At 42.0% G+C, this 12,140-nt stretch overlaps 1 non-coding gene across 1 annotated transcript; it reads right to left on the bottom strand.

The window, feature by feature from the left end:
- Positions 1–8,392: 8,392 nt before the first annotated feature.
- On the bottom strand, positions 8,393–8,499 carry LOC131826128 (U6 spliceosomal RNA). The gene has a single exon (XR_009351423.1). It is a non-coding gene; the product is annotated as a U6 spliceosomal RNA (small nuclear RNA).
- Positions 8,500–12,140: the final 3,641 nt, after the last annotated feature.

The raw sequence follows: 12,140 nt of genomic DNA, 5'->3' as shown, positions 1-12,140 counted from the left end.
TGTGTGTGTGTGCGCGCACATGTCTCACCAGTGGAAGAAAAGGATGCCGGACAAGATTGCAAAAGATACAGAATAGAAAACTAATGTTCCACAGAGCAATAAAACCAAACATTCAGGGTTATTTTCTATGGGACATAAATCATTTTTATCTCTATAGAACAAAAATAAGTTGCAATGTAACAATCTTCTAGACATTATCTACTTTCTTTTTTTTTTTTTTTGAGAAGTTTTTTTAAAATTTATTTTTTATTTATTTTCAGCATAACAATATTCATTATTTTTGCACCACACCCGTGCCCTCTCTAATACCCACCACCTGGTTCCCCCAACCTCCCACCCCCTACCCCTTCAAAACCCTCAGATTTTTTTTTTTTAAAGATTTTATTTATTTATTTGTCAGAGAGAGAGCGAGCGCGAGCACAGGCAGACAGAGTGGCAGGCAGAGTCAGAGGGAGAAGCAGGCTCCCTGCTGAGCAAGGAGCCCGATGTGGGACTCGATCCCAGGACGCTGGGATCATGACCTGAGCCAAAGGCAGCTGCTTAACCAACTGAGCCACCCAGGCATCCCCCCTCAGATGGTTTTTCAGAGTCCATAGTCTCTCATGGTTCACCTTCCCTTCCAATTTCCCCGAACATTATCTACTTTCTGGAGGGCTTTTCCGAAACATAGTTGGTACATAATGTTACATTAGTTTTAAGTGTATAGCATAGTGATTTGACAAGTCTGTATGTTATGCTGGGCTCACAAGTGTGGCTACCATCTGTCACCATACAACACTGTTTCAATACTATTCACTGTATTTCCCATGTTGTACCTTTTATCTCTGGGATTTACTCATCCTATAACTGGAAGCCTGTATCTCCCACACCCTCTCACCCATTTTGCTCATACCCTACCCCACTCCCCTCTGGCAACCATCAGTTTGTTCTCCACTAACATCTACTTTTAAAGACTTGGAGCCCTAATTAATAAAACATAACAGATCAAACAAAATTACATCCCTGAGGTAATCAGGTGCTCTCAGGTGGACTCATTAGACAAGGTTGTCTACAGCAGTACCTAATAGAACTTTCCATGGTGTTGAAAATGTTCTTATAGTTGCAGTGTCCAGTCAAGTTGCCACAAGCCACACATGGCTATGAAGGACTAGAAATGTGACTACTGGAGAAACTAAATTTTAATTAATTTAAATTGAGAGTCATACATGATTAGTGACTACTGTACTGGATTGTGCTAGATGACACAGCTCGAAGACTTAGAGCACAGTTTACAGAGTCCCTGCGTGACTCAAGTGCCGGTAAATTTTTAGAAGCACTGTTATTGGTGATACGGACAAACAGTGTTTGCTGCCCACATTTTGAAAAATGCTGTTCAAATCCATGCCCTTCTAGAAACCACTTTCTGTAAGAGGAAAAGGTGGTGGTATAGATCCCATTTAAGGGATGAGTAATAGAGAGTCAACTGCTGATGGCAATACAATTAGTCAGTGGTAAAAGTGGGATTCTGGCCCAAGTGTGCCTGGTTGAAAGGCTGAAATCTCAAATGGCCTACAGAGACTGAATACGTCAAACAGAGGGATCTAATGGTTTGGTTATAAAGCAAACTGAAAGCAACTAGTCAAGATTCAGTTGATTTGGGTCCAGAATTTCCAGATCTTATAAATTTTCAGAAAATCAGTTCTGGACTTTTATGTGAGACAATCTTGATTTTTAAAACCCTGTATGGACCAGGGTGCCTGGGGAGCTCAGTCAGTTAAGCATCCAACTTTTGATTTCTGCTCAGGTCAGGATCTCAGGGTCTTGAAAGGGGGCCTACACTGGGCTCCATGCTCAATGGGGAGTCTACTCGTGATTCTCCCTCTCCCTCTGCCCCTCCCACCACAGGCATGCACACTCTCTCTATATAAATAAATTAATAGATCTGAAAAAAAACAAAACCAAAAACCTGCATGGACCAATACAAAAACAAGTTTGTGGTCCTAAGATGGGCCATAAACCACCATTTTTCAACCCTGGTTAGATCGACAATGTAAAAGTTTTCTTCTTTTCACCTCACTGCTTCTACAGGGAACTGAAAACAGGGATTTGGTCTTTCCAGACCTTTCTAGGCAGAGTCAAGGGTTTCTCACAGCAATATGACCCTTTCAGTATTTGTCACATATGGCTAAACGGTTATTTACATGTTTCTCTTTTTGGCGAGAATGCTAGTCCCTGGAGGAGAAGGACATCTACTCAGCTATCTATTGCCAGCACAACGCCTAGCAAAAAGAAAGCATTTCATACATGTTGCTGAATGAGTATGCATAAAAATGAGAAGCTTAGACAGAGTTGCTATGGCCCATTTCTTTTTTCACTTTAAACTTCTGTGGGCCAAAGGGATTCATTTCCTTATTGTTGTTCTGTTTTGTTTTGTTTTAAAGATTGTATTTATTTATTTGACAGAGAGAGAGGTCACAGGTAGCAGAGAGGCAGGCAGGGAGAGTGGGGGCGGGGAGGGGAAGCAGGCTCCCCGCAGAGCAGAGAGCCTGATGTGGGCCTTGATCCCAGGACTCCAAGACCACAACCTGAGCCAAGAGCAGAGGCCCAACCCACTGAGCCACCCAGGCGCCCTGTTCTGTTGTTTTTAAACCTAGGCTCGGGCTTCCACACAAGTATTATACACAGTAATTCAAAAATAATCTCAAAATAATAATGGCTACCATCTTCAGTGGCTCAGTTGCCTTGGGCTCAAGCACCTGCCTTGGGCTCAAGTCATGATCCCAGGGTCCTGGAACTGATTCCTCCATAGTCCTGCTATGTCCTGAGTCCTGCTCAGTCCGGAGCCTGCTTCTCCCTCTGCCTGCCACTCCCCCTGCTTGTGTGCTCTCTCTCTCTGTCTGACAAATAAATAAAATTAAAAAAAAAAAAAAAAGCTACCATTTTTTTTAAAGCACATTATGTAAAAGGTTCTTTCTCTATATGATCTTATTTAATCCCTCCAGTAACCCAAGGAAGTTAACACTATCACCTCTATTTTACTGACGAGAAAACAGATTCAAAATTGTTAAGTAAATTGCCCAAGTTCACACAGCTCTCAACTCCATTGCCTCTAGTATTCATGCTCTGAGTTCTGCTCAGCAGCTCCCACTCTACTCTTTTTTAAAAGATTTTATTTATTTATTTGAGAGAGAGAGCGAGAGAGCAAGAGAGAAAGCAAGAGAGAGAGAGCATGAGCAGGGTGAGGAGCAGAGGGAGAAGCAGGAAGTCTGGGTCTCTTAGTAGGAGAGCCTGCCAGAATGGAGCAAACCAGGCAACTGGGCCACGGAGGTGCAGCACTGGTGTCCGTGGAACAAAACGGGTGGTCTGAGCAGGCTCGCTGCCAGAAGAGCTAGAATGAAGAACCCAAAGCTCAAAGCCAGAAAGAATCTGTGAGGGATGGGAACTTAGGGAGGGGCGGATTGTGTGGGCATCAGAGTCATACAGGTTCTCTTTGCATGGGCTCTGAAGCTTAATACTTGGGAAATCCCAGGAAGGGACAAATACTGAAATATCCCAGGGTGGTGCCAGGTGCCAAAGCAGGGCTCCATGGGTAGTCATTGACCAATTAACTGTCACAGATGTGACCATAAGAGATTCACTTATGGATGTTTCTTACCCTTAAAATTCAAGCAAAACAGGGCGCCTGGGTGGCTCAGTCTGCTAAGCATGTGCCTTCTGCTCAGGTCATGATCCCAGGGTCCTGGGATCAAGTCTCTCATCAGCCTCCTTGGGGAGTCTGTGTGTCTCCATCTCCCTCTCTGTCCTTCCCTCCTGCTCAAAAACACGCATTCTCTCTCTCAAATAAGTAAATAAGGGACACCTGGGTGGCTCAGTCATTAAGCGTCTGCCTTTAGCTCTGGTCATGATCTAAGGGTCCTGGGATCAAGTCCCACATAGGGCTCCTGCTCAGTAGGGAGCCTGCCTCTCCCTCTGCCCTCCCCTCTGCTTGTGTGCCTTCTCTCTCTCTGACTCTCTCAAATAAATAAATAAATAAATAAAATCTTTCAAATAAGTAAATTAAATCTTGACCAAAAAAATTCAAGCAAAACAAAGGTTCAGAAAATTTGAGAACACTAATGCAACCCAGTGGATATTTCGAATTGTATTTTTTCCTCCTCCCTCCCCATTTCCCACACCAGCAGTCCCCACTCCATGAAGACATTAACCATTCAAAATATATTTATCCACTCATTTGTTGTTGGTGGTTTTTAAAGAATTTATTTGTTTATTTGACAGAGAGATCACAAGTAGGCAGAGCGGCAGGCAGAGAGAGAGAGGGAAGGAAGCAGGCTCCCTGCTGAGCAGAGAGCCCGATGCGATGCGGGGCTCCATCCCAGGACCCTGAGATAATGACCTGAGCTGAAGGCAGAGGCTATAACCCACTGAGCCACCCACGTGCCCCTAGGCACTCATTTGTTTTAAGAATCAAACTGAAGGGGCACCTGGGTGGCTCAGTGGGTTAAGCCTCTGCCTTCAGCTCAGGTCATGGTCTCAGGGTCCTGGGATGGGCTCTCTGCTCAGCAGGGAGCCTGCTTCCCCCTCTATCTCTGCCTGCTTGTGATCTCTCTCTCTGCATCAAATAAATAAATAAAATCTTAAAAAAAAAAAAAAAAAGGAGAATCAGACTGAAATCCATTTGCACACTCCATGAAATGGTGTTTGCTTTCAAGGAGAACATAACAGAGCTGGGGAAGTTCCAAAGCAGAAATTCCAAAATGACCAAAGGCGAGAGAACGACCTCCAGGGGTGTGGACTCTGAGTCGTGGGACTGTGGTGGAGACTCAGGAAAGTGGTATGACTCAGGCCCTTGAAGTGAGGAAAGGAGTGCACCATGTGAATGGAGACAGAATTTTCCATCAGACTCCATACCAAAAGGGCACACGATTTGAAGCTTGAAAAGAGGTATGCTACAATCTGACACACTTGGTACAACTTTATGGTATCTTCTGCTCAAGAAGTGGTTCAGGCTGAAAATAGAATGTGTCTCCCCAAAGAGGTAAATATATTTGATCATCAAATTCACAGAGAATCTAAGAGATTCTAAGGGTGTTTGAGGACAAGATATATTTCTGATCCTCTATGGTTGGCATCCTCAAGGCAAGCATGCTCAAGAACAAAAAGTCCCTGTATCTAATATAAACATGTTTTCAGTATTTGCTCAGACATAAAATGACTTCAGCATTTTGCAAAGGATTTCCTTAGAAAACAACTTTTGCTCAATGTTTTTAATTTCATCTGAAATGTAAATAAACGAATTTCAATGACAACAAAACATACATTCTTAAGAGTATACAATAGTAAGAACTTATTTTGAAATGAAAGAGCCACCAACAGAAATAGAATATTGAAGTGCAGGGGAGAGCTTGATTTTCTAATATTAGATTGAGTGCATTTCTTTTTTTTTTTTTTTAAAGATTTTATTTATTTGAGATCACAAGTAGGCAGAGAGGCAGGCTGAAAGAGAGAGAGGAAGAAGCAGGCTCCCTCCGAGCAGAGAGCCCGATGTGGGACTCGATCCCAGGACCCTGGGATCATGACCCGAGTCGAAGGCAGCGGCTTAACCCACTGAGCCATCCAGGTGCCCCAGATTGAGTGCATTTCAAAACAGAATGAAATTCAGCTTAACTATAATGGGGTTTCTCCTCAACCCAGAATGATTTACTTATTGCTGCCACAAAATGAAAACATATTTGTTAATGTGTAAAGTTGTAAAACTTACACTTGTATGGATAGAAAACTTAGAATTAGCATGATATGACAGATCTATCCCATTTGAAACATATTAATTAAACATGTGGATAGATAACCTCAAGTATTATTTCTTTTTTTTTTTTAAGATTTAATTAATTTATTTATTTGACAGAGAGAGATCACAAGTAGGCAGAGAGGCAGGCAGAGAGAGAGAGAGAGAGGAGGGCAGGCTCCTTGCTGAGCAAAGAGCCCAATGTGGGGATCGATCCGAGGACCCTGAGATCATGACCCGAGCCAAAGGCAGAGGCTTACTCACTGAGCCACCCAAGCGCCCCATCAAGTATTATTTCTTAAGACATTTAAAAAAATCAACCGCTTTACAAGGGACGTGAAATATTCCCTTTTTGAACAGATCCCAGATTTTCGCATGCCTGCCTTTGAGCCAAACTAGCTTTTCCTATTGACTTTACCAAGATGATTTTATGAAATACAACCGCGCCTCACATTTTTTTCCCAGGAAAAAAAAAAAAAAAAAACCCAAAACCTGTGGCATATATAAATGTCTATGTGCAGTTTTTGAACAAATCCTGTCTTTTAAGGCAGAGCTGCAAGGACAAGGGAGGGGAGAGTTCTTTTCCGTACTGTGAAGTTTGGTTCTCTGTGAAATAGAATTTCATCAAACTGAATGTGTTATGAATTTTAAATATATTTGATGCTAAAAGGGAAAAAATAAGCATGCTGTCCTTTCTTGTAGGCTTGTCTTTAGCTGTGTCTGGTCATTACCTTGGCAACCCTTACAAATGGCCACTGACGTCAAAAAAAGAGGAAAAACACTGCTGAGAGCATACATTCCATACATTAGAGATCATTCTGAAGACTTCGAATTCTTAGGCTCATATAGGCACTACATGGCTTTAAGAGGAGCACAAGCAATCTTCCATTTACAAACATTCTTCATAAACTTATTAAGGTTGTAAGATCTGAAAAGATCATCTCTCAGTTTTTAATTTAAGCAAAATACAATTCAGTTACTCACTTGGGTGTTGTGTCTCACAGTAGCTGTCAATCCATAAAAAAGTGGGGGCCTGGCAAGTCTCAAAAACAAATGGAAGCTGTCCATTGCTTCTGAAAGTATTTTTCCCCAGTATTTTAGTATAAAAAATTTCAAACATAGGAATTCGAAAGAATTTTACAGTGGACACTTGTACATTGATCACCCAGAGTCATTACCATTCTACTCTACTGGCCCTATCACATACATATTCATCTACTCTCCATCCATCCATCCATCCATCCATCCATCCATCCATCCATATATTGGTCCTTTTATCCTACCTTAAGCCATCTGTTTTTTGATATAAACATCAAAATTGCAGGCATGAGTATACTTCCTAAATAGTTCATCATGCATATCATTAACTATAGTTCAATATTTCTTTTGATTTAACATTTACAAACAATGAAATGCACAAATTTTAAATGTACATTTGCTGAGTTTTAAAAAATGCATATAAAAAATAAAAAAATAAAAAATGCCTATAAATTTCTGCCAAGACGTAAAACACCACTATCAACCTATTCAGTTCCCATCTGCCTCTTCCCATTCAATCTCAACCCAACCATCCTCCCTATTTCGGAAAGTATTTTTTAGAGCTTTCCTTTAGGGCTTATTACTACTACTACTACTACTACTTCTTCTTCTTCTTCTTCTTCTTCTTCTTCTTCTTCTTCTTCTTCTTCTTCTTCCTCTTCTTCTTCCTCTTCTTCTTCTTCTTTTAACTTCTTCTTTTTTAAAGATTGATATATTTATTTAGCCTGTGAGCAAGGAGGGGAGAAGCAGAGGGGTAGTGGGAGGGAGCCCCATGCAGACTCTGTGTTGAGCCGGATGTGGAGCTTGATCTCACACCCCTGAGATCATGACCCTGAGATCAACTCTGAGATCAGGACCTGAGCCAAGACCAAGAGTCAGTTGCTTAACTGACCATAGCACCCAGGCACCCTAAGAGCTTATTACTTCTAAGAGTCTCCTCCCTTGCACTGTCCCAAGGACTTCATTTATCCCTCAAACTGCAAGTTTACATGTTCAGTGACATTTAATATTAGTGTGGCCAGCATTTACTTCTGCTCTGTTCTAGCATTCGCCCTACTCCAACCATGTATTCATAATGCCCCATTTTCAGGGACAAGGGCAAAATCAAAACAGGCTGCATAATTCTCGAGGCCCAGTGAAAATGAAAATGCAAGACCCTTGTTCAATATTAAGAATTCCAAGATGGTGGGGTGCCTGGGTGGCGCAGTCGGTTGAGCATCTGACTCTTGGTTTTGGCTCACATTGTGATCTCAAGGATGTGAGATTTAGCCCTGTGTCCAGCTCTGCACTCTGCACTGTCTGCTTAAAACTCTCTCTCCCTCCCCCTCTGCCTCTCCCCTCCATTCTCTCTCGAATAAATAAATAAATAAATCTTTTTTTTAACACATATTAAAACATTTATTAAGGTGATAAAAATACAGAGATTTTTTTCTCATATATATTTTTAATTTTTTTAGGAATTTTAAAAAATTTTTTATTTTTTTATAAACATATAATAATATATTTTTAACCCCCAGGGTACAGGTATGTGAATCGCCAGGTTTACACACTTCACAGCACTCACCATAGCACATACCCTCCCCAATGTCCATAAAAAATATGGAACGCTTCATGAATTTGCGTGTCATCCTCGCGCAGGGGCCATGCTAATCTTCTCTGTATCGTTCCAATTTTAGTATATGTGCTGCTGAAGCGAGCGCTAAATAAATAAATCTTTAAAAAATAATTTCAAGATGGTGACAATTGGGCATTAAATTAAGTTGCACAGGTTGTACACTCATGAAGCTGGCCTTGATCAAAATATTTAACAACTGCTAAGAGGTAGACCAGTTGATCAAATTGTAGGCCAGCCATAGTAGTTAAGGCGGGTTGTAGAGTTTCTCTTTTAGTGATGAAGAGGGGAGATTCAGGGGATGTGGCATGTGCCAACGTAGTGGGCAGCAGACAGGTCCTAGGGGATTCCAGCAGTGGTTATATAACAAATATATAAGGATGTATCAGGATTTCAGCCTTTGGGGATGGCCCCACTGGTGTCCACGGACTGATCAGCCCAGGCCCTAGTAAGTGAATCTGACAGCTTTTCTTGCAGGCCATGCCCCTGAATAAGTCATGAAGGAGGTTTTAACCCAAGCTGGACTATGAGTTTTTTATTCGGAGCTGCAGAAACAGTACGTTCCCATCTCCCCCTTCCAGGTCCCCACTATGTAGTGCATTTTTACAAGAGGAACAAACCAGGATTTTTCGTGGTACTGATTACTTTCTTTAGGATCTCTATATATGCTCTTCTTATTTTCTTAAATAGATTTTATTTTTATTTTTCTTAAGATTTTATTTATTTATTTGAGAGGGAGAGAGAATGAGAGAGAGAAAGAGAGAGAGCCTAAGTTGGGAGAGAGGAAGAGGGACAAGCAGGCTCCAGCTGAGCAGGGAGCCTGATATAGGGATCAGTCCTAGGACCCTGTGATTGTGACCTGAGCCAAAGGCAGAGGCTTAACCGACTGAGCCACCCAGGCATGATTAGACCTTATTTTTAGAGCAGTTTTAGGTTCTCAGCAAAATTGAGCAGAAAGTACAGAGAGTTCCCATATGAGGTATATGGGTATATCCTCCTCCAACACATGCAGTCTCCCCCACTGTCAGCATCACAAACTGGAAGGATAAATTTGTTGCCATCCTTGAACCCACATTATGACCTCAAGTCCATAGTTTACATGAGGGTTCACACTTGGTGTTGTACATTCTCTTGAGTGTTGACAAATGTCTATTGGCACATACCCACCATTATAGCATTGCACAAAATAGTTTCACTGACCTAAAAATCTATGTCCTACCTGTTTGTCCCTCCCTCCCACCGCTGACAACCACTGATCCTTTCACTATCTCCATAGTTTAACCATAGCCAGAAAGTCATATAGCTGGGATCATACAGGATGTTATCTTTTCATATTGGCTTTTTTCACTTAGCAAGATGCATTTAAGGTTCTTCTATATTTTTTCATGGCTAGATAGCTCATTTCCATTGTCTAAACATACCACAGTTGACTTACGCATTTACCTACTGAAGGACATTACTTCCAGGTTTTGGCAATTATGACTAAAACTGTTATAAACATCTGTGTGCAAGTTTTGTGTAGACTTAAGTTTCAACTTATTTTGGTGAATTTGAAAGAGCACAATGGCTGGGTCATATGGTAAGTATATATTCAGGTTTGTTAGAAACAACGAGATTGTCTCCCAAAGTGGCTGCACCATTTTGCATTCTTACCCACAGCTGTGAGAGTCCCTTTTGCTCCCTAGCCCTCTCAACATTTGCTGTTGGCTGTGTTTTGGAGTTTGGCCATTCTGACGAGTATGTAGTAATTTCTTGTTTTGTTGTTGTTGTTGCTTTTTATTTTAGAGGGAGGGGAGGAACAGGAGGGGAGGGAGAGAGAATCTCGAGCAGACACTCCACCAAATGCAGAGCCTGACACAGGGCTCAATCTCACAATCCCGAGATCATGACCTGAACTGAAACCAAGAGTTTAACTGTTTAGCTGACTGAGCCATCAAGGTACCCCATGATATCTTGTTTTAATTTGTAATTCCCTAATGACATATGATGTTCAGCATCTCTTCATATGCTTGTTTGCCATCTGTATATCTTTTTTTTTCTTTGAAAAAATGTTATGGGCCTTTTGGATAGGAATAGGCATTTATTTGCCAAGAGGATGATCCCCTCATCCTTCTACTGGAATCAAAACAGAGCCTCCTCTTTGCTAATTCTGTTTGATCCCTACACTTGTTGTCTGTGGTGATGAAACCTGGCCTACTCAGCACCACATAGGGGTTCAGGCCATGGATACCAAAGCTTACAGCATACTTGATTCCGAGATTAATGTGTTCTTGGATCCCCAAACCAAAGTTTCTAGTATCTGAGAAGTTTTTTTTTTTGACTCATACACTCATGCCTTCAGACTTTCCTTTGGAATTTCTTCTGCATTGGCCCCACAGACCATGCAATCTTTTCATTTGTCCTGATCCCCAAGCGTCTGATGGTATATCTAGCTTTGGAGAACACAGGGCTCTACCACTGCTCTAGCGCTATGGCTGCCAGGATCAGTCTGTCTCCACTCTCTCAACACAGACATTGTGGCATGCAGGGTTCCCACATGGGGTTCTCTTTTTTCAACCTGATCCTGTGCCGTGATGGAGAATGGGGTAAATGTCTGTATACCTTCTTTGGTGATACGGGCTGCTCAGGACTTTTGCCCATTTTTTTAAATCAAGTTGTTTGTGCTTCTTTTTTCTTTTTTTCTCTCTTCTTTTAAAAAATATTTATTTATTAATTTATTTGACAGCCGGAGATCACAAGTAGGCAGAGAGGAGGCGGAGGGGTGGGGGAGCAGGCTCCCTGCTGAGCAGAGAGCTAGATGCGGGCTTGATCCCAGGACCCTGAGATCACGACCTGAGCTGAAGGCAGAGGCCTAACCCACTGAGCCACCCAGGCGTCCCTCTTATTATTGGAATTTAAAGGTTCTATGTATATTTTGGATAATAGAGTTTTTTTTTTTAAATCAAATTTGTCTTTTACAAAACATTTCTCCCAGTCTGAAGTGTGTCCTCTCATTCTCTTCACAACATCTTTCACAGGAGCATTATCCACTTTTTTCATTCAAAAAATAACCTATTTGGGACGCCTGGGTGGCTCAGTTGGTTAAGTGTTTGCCTTCGGCTCAGGTCATGATCCCAAAGTCCTGGGATCACGTCCTGTGTTGGGGAGCAGGAAGCCCACTTCTCCCTCTGCCCCTCCAGGTTGGTGCACAAATGCGCACTCAATCTCTCTCTCTCTGACAAATAAATAAGTAAAATCGTAAAACAAAACAAGAAATACCCTATTCAACTTAGGGGACGACTCAGTAGTAAAGAAGACCCTGCCTTCATGAAGCCTACACTTGAACAGAGAAAATGAGAAAGAAATGAAGGAATAAACATGTAACAGGCATTTAAGTTGAGATAGCTGCTGGGAAGAAATGTCAACAGGGTACTGGGTTAGACACTGACTGTGGAGACCTGCTGGGGCCAAAAGTAGAATAGACCCTAGTAGGAGTAAGAAAACAATTAGCAGTCTACTGGAGTCATACAGGAAAGAGACGAGCATGATCTGGAATGGAAGCCGTGGAGGTGACAAGAAGTATCCAGATTCTGGACACTTGTTCAAAGTGGAGCCGACAGAGCTTGCTCATGGACTGGCTGTAAGAGAAGTAAACGATTCAGGGATGAAAGCTAGGTTGGGGCCGGAGCAACCAAGTGAATGGTAGTAAAACTGGAGGGGAGTGGGAAAGGAACCCGTTAGGAGGGGACC

This window comes from Mustela lutreola, chromosome 2 (genome assembly GCF_030435805.1).
Source record: "Mustela lutreola isolate mMusLut2 chromosome 2, mMusLut2.pri, whole genome shotgun sequence".
Lineage (NCBI taxonomy): Eukaryota > Metazoa > Chordata > Mammalia > Carnivora > Mustelidae > Mustela > Mustela lutreola.
This window is presented reverse-complemented; position numbering and strand designations above follow the sequence as displayed.